Below are 12,691 nucleotides of genomic sequence, written 5' to 3'. Positions count from 1 at the left end.
ACACTGAAGTAGATTTTCTGCTCTTGAAGGCATACCTGACAATGTAGGCACAGTGAATGGAACACACATCCCTACTCATACTCACAGCCTCGTGAGTCACATCCACAGCCATCAAATAGGCTTCTCAGCAGTAAATTACCCGGTGTTATAATGCAACTGTCAGGGAGTTTTTCACAAACATTCTGTCTAAGAGACCTGGAAATGGCACGTGTTGCTGATATCTACTCCAACTCTAGAGTGTGTCAGATGACAGAAAAGTGTGTTTACTGGTGACTGGTTACTTGGAGGCAGTGGGTGTTCTCTTTGTGAATTGAATTAAATTCCCAACCTATGGCTGAGGAGAGATTAACACTACACACTAAAGCATACTCTGGCATGTAATAATTTAAGTTGGCATATATATTTTTGTCTCAGAACATAATATGGATTGCATAAAAATGGATAAACACATTTTATTTACTTTCTTCTGAAGAAATTGGTGGAGCAACTGCCAAATTAACCATTTATATTCTTGAACATAAGTATAAGAACACAGAGCCATTAGACATTATGGAAAAAGAGTAAAAAAAAATTATTACATTTGTGGAAAAGCAAATGCTCTAGCATGCCTAGCATTTCCCCATATAAAAAGAAGCAGTTTAACAGAAAATTGGACAAACATTCCAAGACTAACAAGAAAAAATGTACTTTTGAAAAGAGAGGACAATGTGGGTCGGACCAAATGTTGTTCCTTAATCATCTTCATATGAAAACCTATAGATATATTAGGCCCTGGCTCTGATTTTTTTATGATAAATGGAATAGATATGTTCCGTTTTGCTAGCAACATGTTAACAATGTCATCACAATGGTACTCTGTAACCAGTAGCTAACACTTCATGTGAACTGTTATTTTATGGTTCTTTGGATGTGGAAAATTAAGAATTTACAATATTTTATATGGCACATTTCACAGAGCACGGCATTAAAATGCATTTTAGAAAAAACAAAGGAACACAAATAAAAGTAAAGGAAAATTGCAATATAAGATCATTCCAGTATGTGGTAAACAGCAGTGAAATGAATAATAATTAATTAAGAAAGAGTATTAAACTTTAAAATATGAAATTATGACATATAAAAAGTTCTTTTTGTTTTGGCATGCAACTCTCAATAACATGTTTTTTGTAATATTTAGGCAGAAATTAATAAACAAAGATTTTAGATTTTTAAAGTGGCAAGAAATGTCTAATGAAATTGAATTTACATTTAGCACTAGTAAATATTTTTTTACATGTAAACTAATTTCAAAATTTGCAAAACAGTTGCTTTGCAAAATAATTTTTGCATATGTTGGTTGGTTGAGCCCTGCACTAGACTTACGCTGTATCCAGGTTTGGTTTCCTGGCTGTTTATGGATCTAAAATTGCTTAATCAAGTTTAAAGATGTAAGATTTTGTATGCTTACATTAAAAAATACATAATCATAAACTTGTTTGGGTTTTGTATACTGTATACTGTAATTATACAACTTAACAAACAGGCTTTATTTTAGTTTGGATTCGGTTTATATATTATTGACAAATATACTTTATTTTATATAGTGCTATTCTATACCAACGTGCTTTACAGAAATACTGTATATTTCCATATTTTTTAAACTGGAATACAAATGGTTAAAAAAATTAAAGGAGTAATTCAAGAAAACCGCCACCCTAAAGTACTATATAAAATTTTTATTCAGTAGGGTGCTTAAATGATTTCCTTAGAATCAGAAAATGTTGCAAATTGAACAATTAGCTTATTTAATACATCTTATTTTCACTTCCACAGAAGAGTTACCCTGTGAAAGTTCAAATAGTGTAGCAGTGGGAGGACACAAGCATCATTCAACATTTATAAATACTTGCCATTCACAGCTTTTGTTTAAAGCTGAACTGACTTGCACACACTCATAGGTGAGTATGTTTCAAACTGTGTGCAGTGTCACCAAAAGGATTACAGCTCCATGGAAGTGAGCCAACTGCAAGAGAATCAGAGTGTACTGTATTGCTATTATTCAGGAGATGTTTTGTGCATCAAAGAAATCCGTGCAACTTCTGTTTCTGTGATTCTTTACCTTTTTGCTGCTGTGGTGGTAATGCTTACATTTTTTGGGAACCTGGTGGTGATAATTTCAATCTCTCACTTCAAACAGCTTCACACTCCAACAAACATCCTTGTGCTTTCACTAGCTGTGGCAGATTTTTTTGTGGGATTGTTTATTATGCCTTTCATGGTTATTCAGTCAATAGAGACTTGTTGGTATTTTGGAAACATATTTTGTCTAATTTACACAATGCTATTGTATATACTTACTGAAACCTCAATATTTAATCTGGTAATGATAGCCATTGACCGATATCTTGCCTTGTGTGATCCATTATTATATTCAACTAAAATTACCGTGCGTGTGGCTACTTTTTCTGTTGGATTAATTTGGTTTTTGTCACTGTGCTATACATGTGCATTATTATTTTCTAATGGAAATACTGAGGGCATTATTGGATTAGATCCCTGTCCTGGGGATTGTCTAGTTGTCCTTAACTCAACTTGGGGGACCCTGGATCTTGTATGTTCATTTCTTTTGCCTGTTTCTGTAATGATTACATTATATGCCAAAATTTTTGTGGTTGCAAAACGACATATTAGGGCAATATCAACACAGCAGAAGGTTTTCACAGAAAAATCTAAAAACAAATTAGCCAAAAAATCTGAAAGAAAGGCTGCAAAAACATTAGCCGTGGTTGTTGCAGTCTTTATTCTTTGTTGGTTACCGTTCTACATAAGTACAATTCTAAACCAGTTTTTAAATTTGTCAATTCCTTCTACAATTGCGTGTGGATTTTTATGGCTAGCCTACATTAACTCCAGCTTGAATCCAATCATTTATGCCTTTTTTTATCCCTGGTTTCAAAAATCACTGAAACTCATGGTAACTTTCAAGATATTTAGCACAGGCTCATCTCTAATTAGTCTTTTACCTGAAAATTAGATGAAATTTATTGTATTGTAAATTACATTGTTTAATGTCATTATTGTTTTGATTTTTTTACTGTTAATGTTTCTAAAGTAAATAAACAAAAAACAGATTTTATTTGGGCTATGCTGTCAGAATAGGCTATGGCTTCTCGGGAAAGTAGACTGAAACTAATGTACTGTATATACTGTTCTGAAACTTCATTTTCTTTGTGAATTCTATTTCAAATCTTTATTAATGTCCAACATGAAAAACACAAAAAAGATTTTTTTTTTGAAAAGTAATTATTACTGCTTGCATTTCAAGAACTATTTCAGAATTGTTCACTGTGTTTCTTGGATGAGATGTTCGGGCTAAACTACATTAAAACAAATCGTGTAAATATTTGGAGGTAATGTCTAGCTAATGACATTTAATTAAAATTTAGTATGTTTAATATGTATTACTGTAAACCGATTTCAAAACTTTGTAAAATAAGTGCTTTGAAAAATAATTTTAGCACATGTAGTTTGTTTAAGCTGTATACTAGACTGGTGCCATATTCAGGCTTGGTCCCTGGCCATTTTATGATGTTAAAATGCATTAATAAAGTTTGAAAATGTAAGATTATGTGTGTTTAATTTAAAATACTTAATCATTAACTTGTTTGAGTTTAGTTTATATTATAATTATGCAACTTATCAAACAGGCTTTATTTTAGTTTGGCTCCAGTTTATATTTTATTAACAAACAGACTTTATTTTTATTGTGCTATTATATACTATTGCAAAAGGCATTATGGAAATACTGTATATTTGGCTTCAGATTTTTTTAATTTCAGCACATTTAGGTTTAGTGAGGTGTGCATGCTCACACAGTCAGTCAGATGTAGAGACTGATATTCAAAAGGTTTAACAATGTAAAGGCCAAATATATTCTACTAGGAGTGGCCAATAAAGACAATGTCTTTTGTTATATGGAATATGCAGAATTGTATCCTGTCCTCATTAAGGATGGAAACATGTGCAGCTGTTAATGGTTTACATCTTTTAGACCCTGGGTTCAGATTTTAGGCTAAACACTTTTATGTGAATTTTGCAAGTTCTTGTTGTGTCAGCATTGTTCTTCTCTGTGGACTCGCCCATCATCCCAAGTTAAAAAATTTGCAGTTTAGGTTGATTTGTAACTCTAAATTGGCCATCTGTGCCCTACATTGGACTAGCATGTCATTCATTTCATTTTTGTTTCGTTTTAGTGTATTCACCTAATGTTTAAGCTTTCCATATTTCTAAATATATAGATTTAACTAACCAGGTAGGTTTTATCCTCATAGCCATTATACATATTTCCTTTACTTATACATTACTTACTTTCAAAACAAATCGCATGTATAAATATAAACATAATAATAAATACCTAAAACATTCTATTTGTGTATATATTATATACCTATATGTGTGTGCGTAGCATGTTGCATGGTATATGTTTTGTGCGTGTCTCTGTGTGTCTTTTGTTGGTATTTTTTTAACTATTCTAAGGAGATATGCACATAAGAATTACAGTATATTATACCAAGTACTCATGACAGTAAGCTTGACTTGACGTCCCTACCCAGCACCCTGTTTAAGGTTGGCATCTGTCATGTATCCAGTGCTATCAGTATATTCATTGATTTTCCACAACCCTGAATAAGATAACGATTCTGGATAGCAAAAGTGAATAATTTCATATATAGCATAAAAGAACATAACTTTTAAGAATATGTATTTTTCTAGGTATAGACACTACAAGAATACTTACACTGGTCAAGCCAGTGTTTTCATGTTATTACTTCATCTCCACACCTCCTCTTCATGGTGGATGGAGACTCAGAATATGAGAATCAAAAAAAAAAAAAAACTCCTGGAGCTTGAATTCAGTATTAAAATAACTTGGAAGGATAAAGACCTCATAATTGTTTCTGGGAGGCTGCTAAGCATTTTCTTATCCCTTCTTTTTCAGAACAATTTATTGATACAGTCATGACTCCTGTTTTTTCAGTCATTTTTATGGTCTTTGGTAATAATGTCACAGCACCATTTTGGTGTCTGGATGCCTCCATCTTGTGCTCACTTTTCATGGCTGCAGCAATGCTGTTTACAGTTAATATGCTTATTGCTGGTAATGTGACATAATGTGCCATCGCTTTTATAATTTCCTAATCAGTATAAATTTTTCCTGCATTGGAGATATATACATATTTGTTTGTATGATGTATTTTGATTTGAGAGTTTTTCGTTGTTTATTAGCCCTATTTTTGTTGATTCCAATCTGAAATTTGTCTTTAATGGACACCACCTTTTGGGAGTTTTTGTAAGCTCTTTTTTGGTGTTAATATCTCCCTCTGTTGCTAGCATGTGACACCATTGGGTCATCTATATAAAGGTATGTGTGTCATGGACTTTCAGGTTTTCCATGATTGTGGACTTTTCTGTAAAATACTTGTGGCATGTTTAATAGTGCTTACGAAAAATGTTAACAAATTAGGGCAAAGACTACTCTCAACAATTTTTGATCAGCTTTTTGGCATTTGAACCCCACATTTTCTGCCTTATGTCTCAGTCTGATCTCCATATTCCTATCTAAACTAATGCTACTTACTTTTGTAAAAAATAAATAAATAATATCTTGTCTAAGAAAGATAGTGCCACAGTATCAGCTTCATCCAAACATTTGGATAATCTAGATAAAATGTTTGTTGAACGTCTAGTTTTGACCATAGCTTCAGTTCATTTTGACAGTTTTTAAAACTTTTAGCTGCTAGATATCATTTAGATGTTTTGGTTCACTATAAAACCCCACAAATTCACAAAACTAGTGTGGATGTTGATTACACTAAAATATTAAAGTAAAGGAACAGATTTTTGTACTATAAAAATATGTTAAAAATGTTGTCTGTTTTTTACGTATAATTGTAATTGCACTGAACTCAACAAACACCAAGCAGGCTGTCCTACGTTTTCAGTTGTAACTGCCTAATTTAATATAATTGCCTTTACTTGCTCACCGTTCACTTTAACCTTTAGAAAATTGCAATTAGCATTAAGATAAAGCATAAAATCAAACATAACACTGATGTAGGTTTATTTTGCTTTTTTGCTGTGTATCTACACAATATAGGTTTTACAATTGAAGGTTAACTATTGACCATCAGACACTACCAATTACCTACCTTTAAAAATCATTAACTGCCTAGATTTTTACAGGTTACACTGACAATAAATAAAAATAATAAAATAAAATTATAAGTAAAGTAGCCCAACAAGCAAACATCTTCATATGATATTCTTGTAAAGGGTTAATTGAGGGGTCCCATTGCCTGAACGCTATCTGTCAGAGTGATGGCTCTGAGGCTAGGGATCTGCGTCGACCACCGAAAGGATGGCGGTTCAAATCCTGTAAATGCCAGAAATGATTCCACTCCTTTGGGTCCTTAGCCTTAAACCTGCTATTGCTGTGCTCTAGGTATGATGTTGGCACTTCAGTGTGGTGCTGAGGTGTCATCCGTTGCATGGCTGCACTTGGGTACTAATTTGGGATCCTGAGGTAGTTAGTCGTGTGATGGATGTGGCAACATGCTGTATCAGTATATGCTCCTTTCCCAGCCTTCCATCTGAACTTTCACTCGATTTCTTGTAAAGAGCGTGCTTCCTACTGTCTGTGCACTCTTTTTAAATCCTCTCGTTCACACTACCAAAGGTTTATATTAATAACGGTTTTGTTGATTTCACAGTAACCTACAGAAACACTGCATTATAAGAACATATCAAGACTAATAATTTCTAAGGATCACAGGAAACCTATACAAAACTGATACATTCTAGGAGCATGTACACGCCTGTAGCTAAGATCAGAGCAAGAGGAAGCCTGTTTAGGAAAAATTAAGCGATTAATGTTTAGGTTAGAGAAAGTGTAGTTTATGAGGGGTTAAACATGCTACTTTATTAACGATCAATCTTAAAACTGAATTTATGATTGTCATCGTTAAAACAATTGTTGTTGTTAATCTTCGATTTCAGACAACCCTATCTTGGATAATTTCATACTAAATGTTGAATCTTTTCTTTAACACTATTATCAGAGGCAAAAACTTGAGTAAAAGCACAAGTATTATTTATGCAATGTTCATTTTCTCAGCAAACCTCTTTGGGATGACAAAGGAAATCTAAACAGAGGAAAAACAAACAAAGACAAGAGAAATTTTGGAAATTCCCGGCAGTGTTTGTCAGCCTTATCTTGACATCACAGATGATTTGTGTGTTAATGGAAAACTGCTTATGGTTAACAAATGTAGCGTTATTCTTGCTAGGTGCCCTTATTGTACTATGATTGCAATAAAGTGGTCTGATTATGTTAATAACACTGGACATCTGCTGCAAATTGCTTTTTTATGTTGACAGTTTTTCATTTTGGCAAAAACATGCTATTTTGTTTATGTACACCGACACCATACAAAAACTGAATGTCAGTTAATGGCTTCCAGCACAGCAGGCATGACGGAGTGAAGGTTGGCTGAGATATTCTTGACCTCTCGATCAGTTCCCTGAAAAAAAGTAGCCAATATAAACTGACAATAAATCAAAAAGGTTTTCAGTACAAATATGCAACCTTGGCCCTCTTAAAAGCAAACTATTACACAGTCTATACATCATATTCATCATCTTTGAGGTTTAATATGTTTGTTACATCAATGCACATTATAATAATAACTCATTATTATACACATTATTTGGCTATTTTTATTTGAATTCCCCTAATTGATCAAGGGAGTCTCCAAGGCATCTCTTTATACATATGCAAATATTACAAACTCAGAAAATATCTGAACTATGAAATACTTCTGGTCCCAGCCATTTTGGATTAGGGCTACTCATTCAGTATTATATTATTATATTTAGGGAAACCACATCAAGACAGCAAACATGCATTTTTCATATGATTCTACTTTCCACCAGGTTGCAAGTTTGATAATGTGCTGGGTTATCTTGTTTTTGGGACAGTGTCTGAGGGTTAGTTACAGGTATACATAAGGAATTAACCCAGCGTTTCTCAATTTTTAAGTATTTGCAACCTGAGTTTTCATAACAGTTTTAATCGCGCCCCCCTAACATTTTTTTGACATTTAGATGCATATTTTATTATACCTACTTAACTTTTATCGATATTTATCTAACTCTATATTTATTGTTCTAGTATCAGAATGTAGTTTAAGTTAATTTCTTTTGGTTTTAACAGATGTTTTTTTTTCATATTTTTGATTCTTGTTTTCTTTTTTTCACATCTTCGCGCCCCCCTGAGGGGCCCGCCCCACAGGTTGAGAACCACTGAATTAACCCACTATGACCCAGTAGCCGTCCACCACTAGCCTCTTGCCTTTTGACACACTGCTGAATTGGCTCAGTTGAAGACTTGGTAGGTGTACCACTTGGTCACAATATCTGTAAAAAGTCCTTAGTATATTCAATGAAAGAATCTTTGTTTAACAAGGCTCCAAGTGGCTGGGTGTATTAATGTGTATTAGCTACATTCCATGTATGTAATTTAAATAATGTGTAAGTGTGGGGTGCATGAGCTGGTGTCTGGTGACAGAGAATGCAAAGGCTATTCTCTGGATTGTTTTACATTACTGCAGTTGTACGCTTTTTATCCAAACAAATAAAATCCCAGTTCCTGTCTTTCCCTTTTCTTTCTTCTCACTTCAACAGATAATAAGCAATTACAACACAGAAAACATCTTGATTAGGGACTTGACTCAGGACTTGGGTGTTTCAGACTTGCTTGTTCCTACCCCTATTGTGCAAATTTTCCATGCTTTGCTTTATAATAAAAAACGGTGGATGCTGTCACTTGGTTCCTAATTTTAGTGATTAGGCTGGCATCAACCAAGTATATCATTGATATTTTTAAAATGGTTTTTCATTAATATTCAGAATGCATGTCTTAGAGGTTGCTTTGTTTCTCTTGGAGTTAAACAAATATTGACATTTCAATTCAGTTTCTCCTTTATAATACTTTTTTCAGTTACATTTTGCTCACATGGAAAGATCTTTTTTATTGAAAGAAAGCATTCTAAAGAAATTACATTTTGTTGACTGTGATGGAAAATAACAGTAAGCCTAATGCCAGTGAACAGAAGTCAATCAGAATTTTAGCCATTGAAATAACTTTGTTTATTATTACTGTACTGATCTTCTTTGTTGGTTCTTTTATTGCTTCCCTGAGTATTCTCTTCAAATGATATGTGTATATTGTAGTTTTTATATGAATTGCTTTCTTCTAAGCAAATGTAATTTAAATTGTATATTCTTTATTTTTATCATTGGTATCAAGACTTTTAACATTCTTCTGGAGCAAAAAAGACATGGATTCTTATATAAATTGTACTTAAACTTATAGCAATGGCTACACAAATGTATCATTTAAATTCATTTTAATCAATAAATTGATAGAAAACATTCACATTTTATAAAGTGGTATGTTTATTTGGAAATATATGAAGAATTCAGGAAAATAATGACATTTTGAAAAATTTACTTATTACATGTACTCAACAGACACAGTTGTATTCTGTAACTCTGCTTGAAGGATGTCAAATTCTTTCACTACAAATACTGTAAGGTATCATAATCTATAAAAATAAGATAAAGATATATGATTGAGTATGAAATATTATGTTCCAAAGAAATTTGGAAAGTCTAGTGAATTTTGATGCATTATAAGCTGTATCACCTAATTTGTTTTATAAGTAGTATCACCTAATTTGTTTTATTACAGTATAGTTATGTATGTCACTAAAATGACTGACAAATGAAAACCTTTCCTTCAGAAATTCTAATGTGACAATAACTTTTTGTTGTAAAAACAAACTGCAGGTTTACTATTTACTTCATTACATTATTCATTTTGCCACACATTTTATTTACCTGTATCAGTTCGTTATTGAAGGCTAGATAACTTTGTCATTAGTCCTGCTTGCATACATCTTTGGGAACTTGGGTTTCATATCTAACTGGGCCACTGTCTGTAAGGAGATTGCACATTCTCCTTGTGCTTCTATGAACATATTGTCCATGTAATGCATACTGCATTTCCTCCCATATCTCAAACAATTACTAGGGGCATTTCAACAGTAAATTAATCCTTTGCAAGTGACTGTAAGTATATTTGCATGAATATTTATTGTAACAAACTAGTATTTCATCCACATTAGATTCATTCCTTGTACCGAAAATGGACAGAATAAACTCCAGGTCCTAGCAACCACAGCTCTAAATACGAAATGTTGCTTATAATAGAATTTGAAATGTAACTTGCTATTCTAAGGGCATAAAAAATGTATTTAGAATACACACTTATTGAATCATGCAGACTGTTTCTTGAATTTCTTATAAAATGTTTTAAGTTGTAAAAACAATGTATCAGAGCTATTAGTGTTGTTGAAGTCAGGTAGTCAGTAGTTTTATCTCAGGATTTAAGGATTATTAAGACAGTCCTGGCAAATAATGATCTGGACACAGGAATGAAATGGGGTTATAATTAGAATATACTGGAGTGCTGGTAGTCCACTTTTGGTAATGCAATATGTACAGGTTAATTTATTACAAAAAATGGTGTAAAAAGCTATTTTGATAACAAGATTCATTGAGAAGAATAATGTATAGGACAAGGCACACTGACAATTTCAGTATTCTACTAAAATGCGTACAACCACATGCTATCATCAGTAATACATACAGTTATAAATCATTTGGGTGCTGCAGCAATTTCACACAACTGCCAGAGTTACTCTTATTATGGAGACTCTACTTTTTAATTATAGTATATGATGCTGCAAACTGTAGCATAATGTTTAAATGAACTACAACAGGCCTCCAAAATATAACAAAAAATAGCAGAAATAATTAAGAGTAAATCAGAATTTTGCAATGAAAAGAGTATTAGAATTTTAATAAAAATGTAAGTATTCCTAACATTTAAGCTGTGTTTTCAATATATTTCATTTTGTTAATTATGTCTTTAATAAATATATCACTGTATTAGTGAAAATATTATTATAACACAAATGAGTAGGGCAGGGAATATCTCTAGTCGATTGCTTCAAAAATACTCCCTTTATAAGAGGGAGCAATGAAGCCTAGGAAACAGAATAGGTTGGAAGGGAAGATTGAGTCAATGCAGAATTTAAACAGTTTATCAAAAAGAAAGCTACTGTAGCACTTCACCACGCAGTCATGTTGTTTATATTAATCCTGTTGCATTCTCCCATCTGCTTATGAATTCTTAAAAGTAAAAGAAGTACTCTGATCTCACTAAATTTGTTTCTGAACCTGTGGGCTAATATGGAAACACATTGTGGTTTCCCAATGACTGATTTCATCATGGAGATATAATATGAAAACACCTAACATTTTGCAAATGAGAGAAGACCATTTAATTCATCTGTTCACATATTTATTATGAAAGAAAAAAAAAAAAACACCATCATGGAATGCATTTAGTCAAATGCACCTGATACTATAATTTCTATAATTAGTATGTACAGTTTTACAAGAAAGAATACAATCAATTGATTTATTGATTTATTTAATCCATCATTATTCAGCACATTGTCAAAAGCAGACAGAGCTGGGCTCTGTCCAGGTAGCAGTACACCACAGAATGTACTCATATACATAGAGACTCACAAATCTAGTGCCACCCTTGGTATGTGAAGTCATGTGAACTTGGTTAAAATATGCATTTTTTATAAAAAGACATCTTAGCATTCAGGAGATTTCAAAACTACCTGCAGCAACACTAATTTAAAATGGTTTAATTAAAGAATTCAGTGTGAATAGGTAAAATGTTATTGCTAGGGCCATATCAAAATGAGTGAACAGGTTGAAAAAACATGTAGCAACGGGCACAAAACCTTTTGGAAAGTACCTTTGCGTGTTTTTGCATTCATATTAGAAAAGTATTTTTTTCTAAACACATATACAGTGCACATTTACTTTTACAGGATTCTAACATTACCGGGTAAATACATTAATAGATATGATAAGACACTTTCTAGAACTGCTCATCATATTTTTAAAACAGACAAAAATGACTACTATGGCATTTTTCTCTCGTAATTGGTACAAGGGATGAGGTGTATTTCAATTTGTCCTTTCATCCATCCAGTAATTTCATTTTGTAATTTATGCAGTATAGTATGCAAAATATTAATTTTATCTTTCTGTAACTCTGCATTTATCTTAATTGTCCTTGAATGAAAAAAAGCATTCAGTCTTGTTAATTTTTTAAGTTATTTAAAAATATTAAATAAGGACTTATTCCTTATTATCATGATTACAAGGAAGAAAAATGGCAATTAATAAAAAGAGCAAAAAAAAAATCTGAATAACAACTAACTGTGCAACTATTTTTGGAAACTGTTGCCTATCTGAAAAAAGTTCCAGGAAAAGTTTACTAGTTCATTATTATTGGAGACTATTAAATACTTCATATGTAACTGGAATGAAAATGCTGTAAAGCAAATATGTTATAAATTATATTTTGGAATGTACTTAACCATTAGACAATGTAATTATAATTGAATATATAAAGCTGCACATGTGCATATGCTTGTCCAGTAAGTAAATTAACACTGTTGAAGCTATGCTTTGCCAGCTTTCACAAATATTCTACATT

Source organism: Polypterus senegalus, chromosome 3, assembly GCF_016835505.1.
Source record: "Polypterus senegalus isolate Bchr_013 chromosome 3, ASM1683550v1, whole genome shotgun sequence".
NCBI classification, from domain to species: domain Eukaryota; kingdom Metazoa; phylum Chordata; class Cladistia; order Polypteriformes; family Polypteridae; genus Polypterus; species Polypterus senegalus.
The sequence above is the reverse complement of the archived record's forward strand: the minus strand, read 5'-3'. Positions refer to the sequence as shown.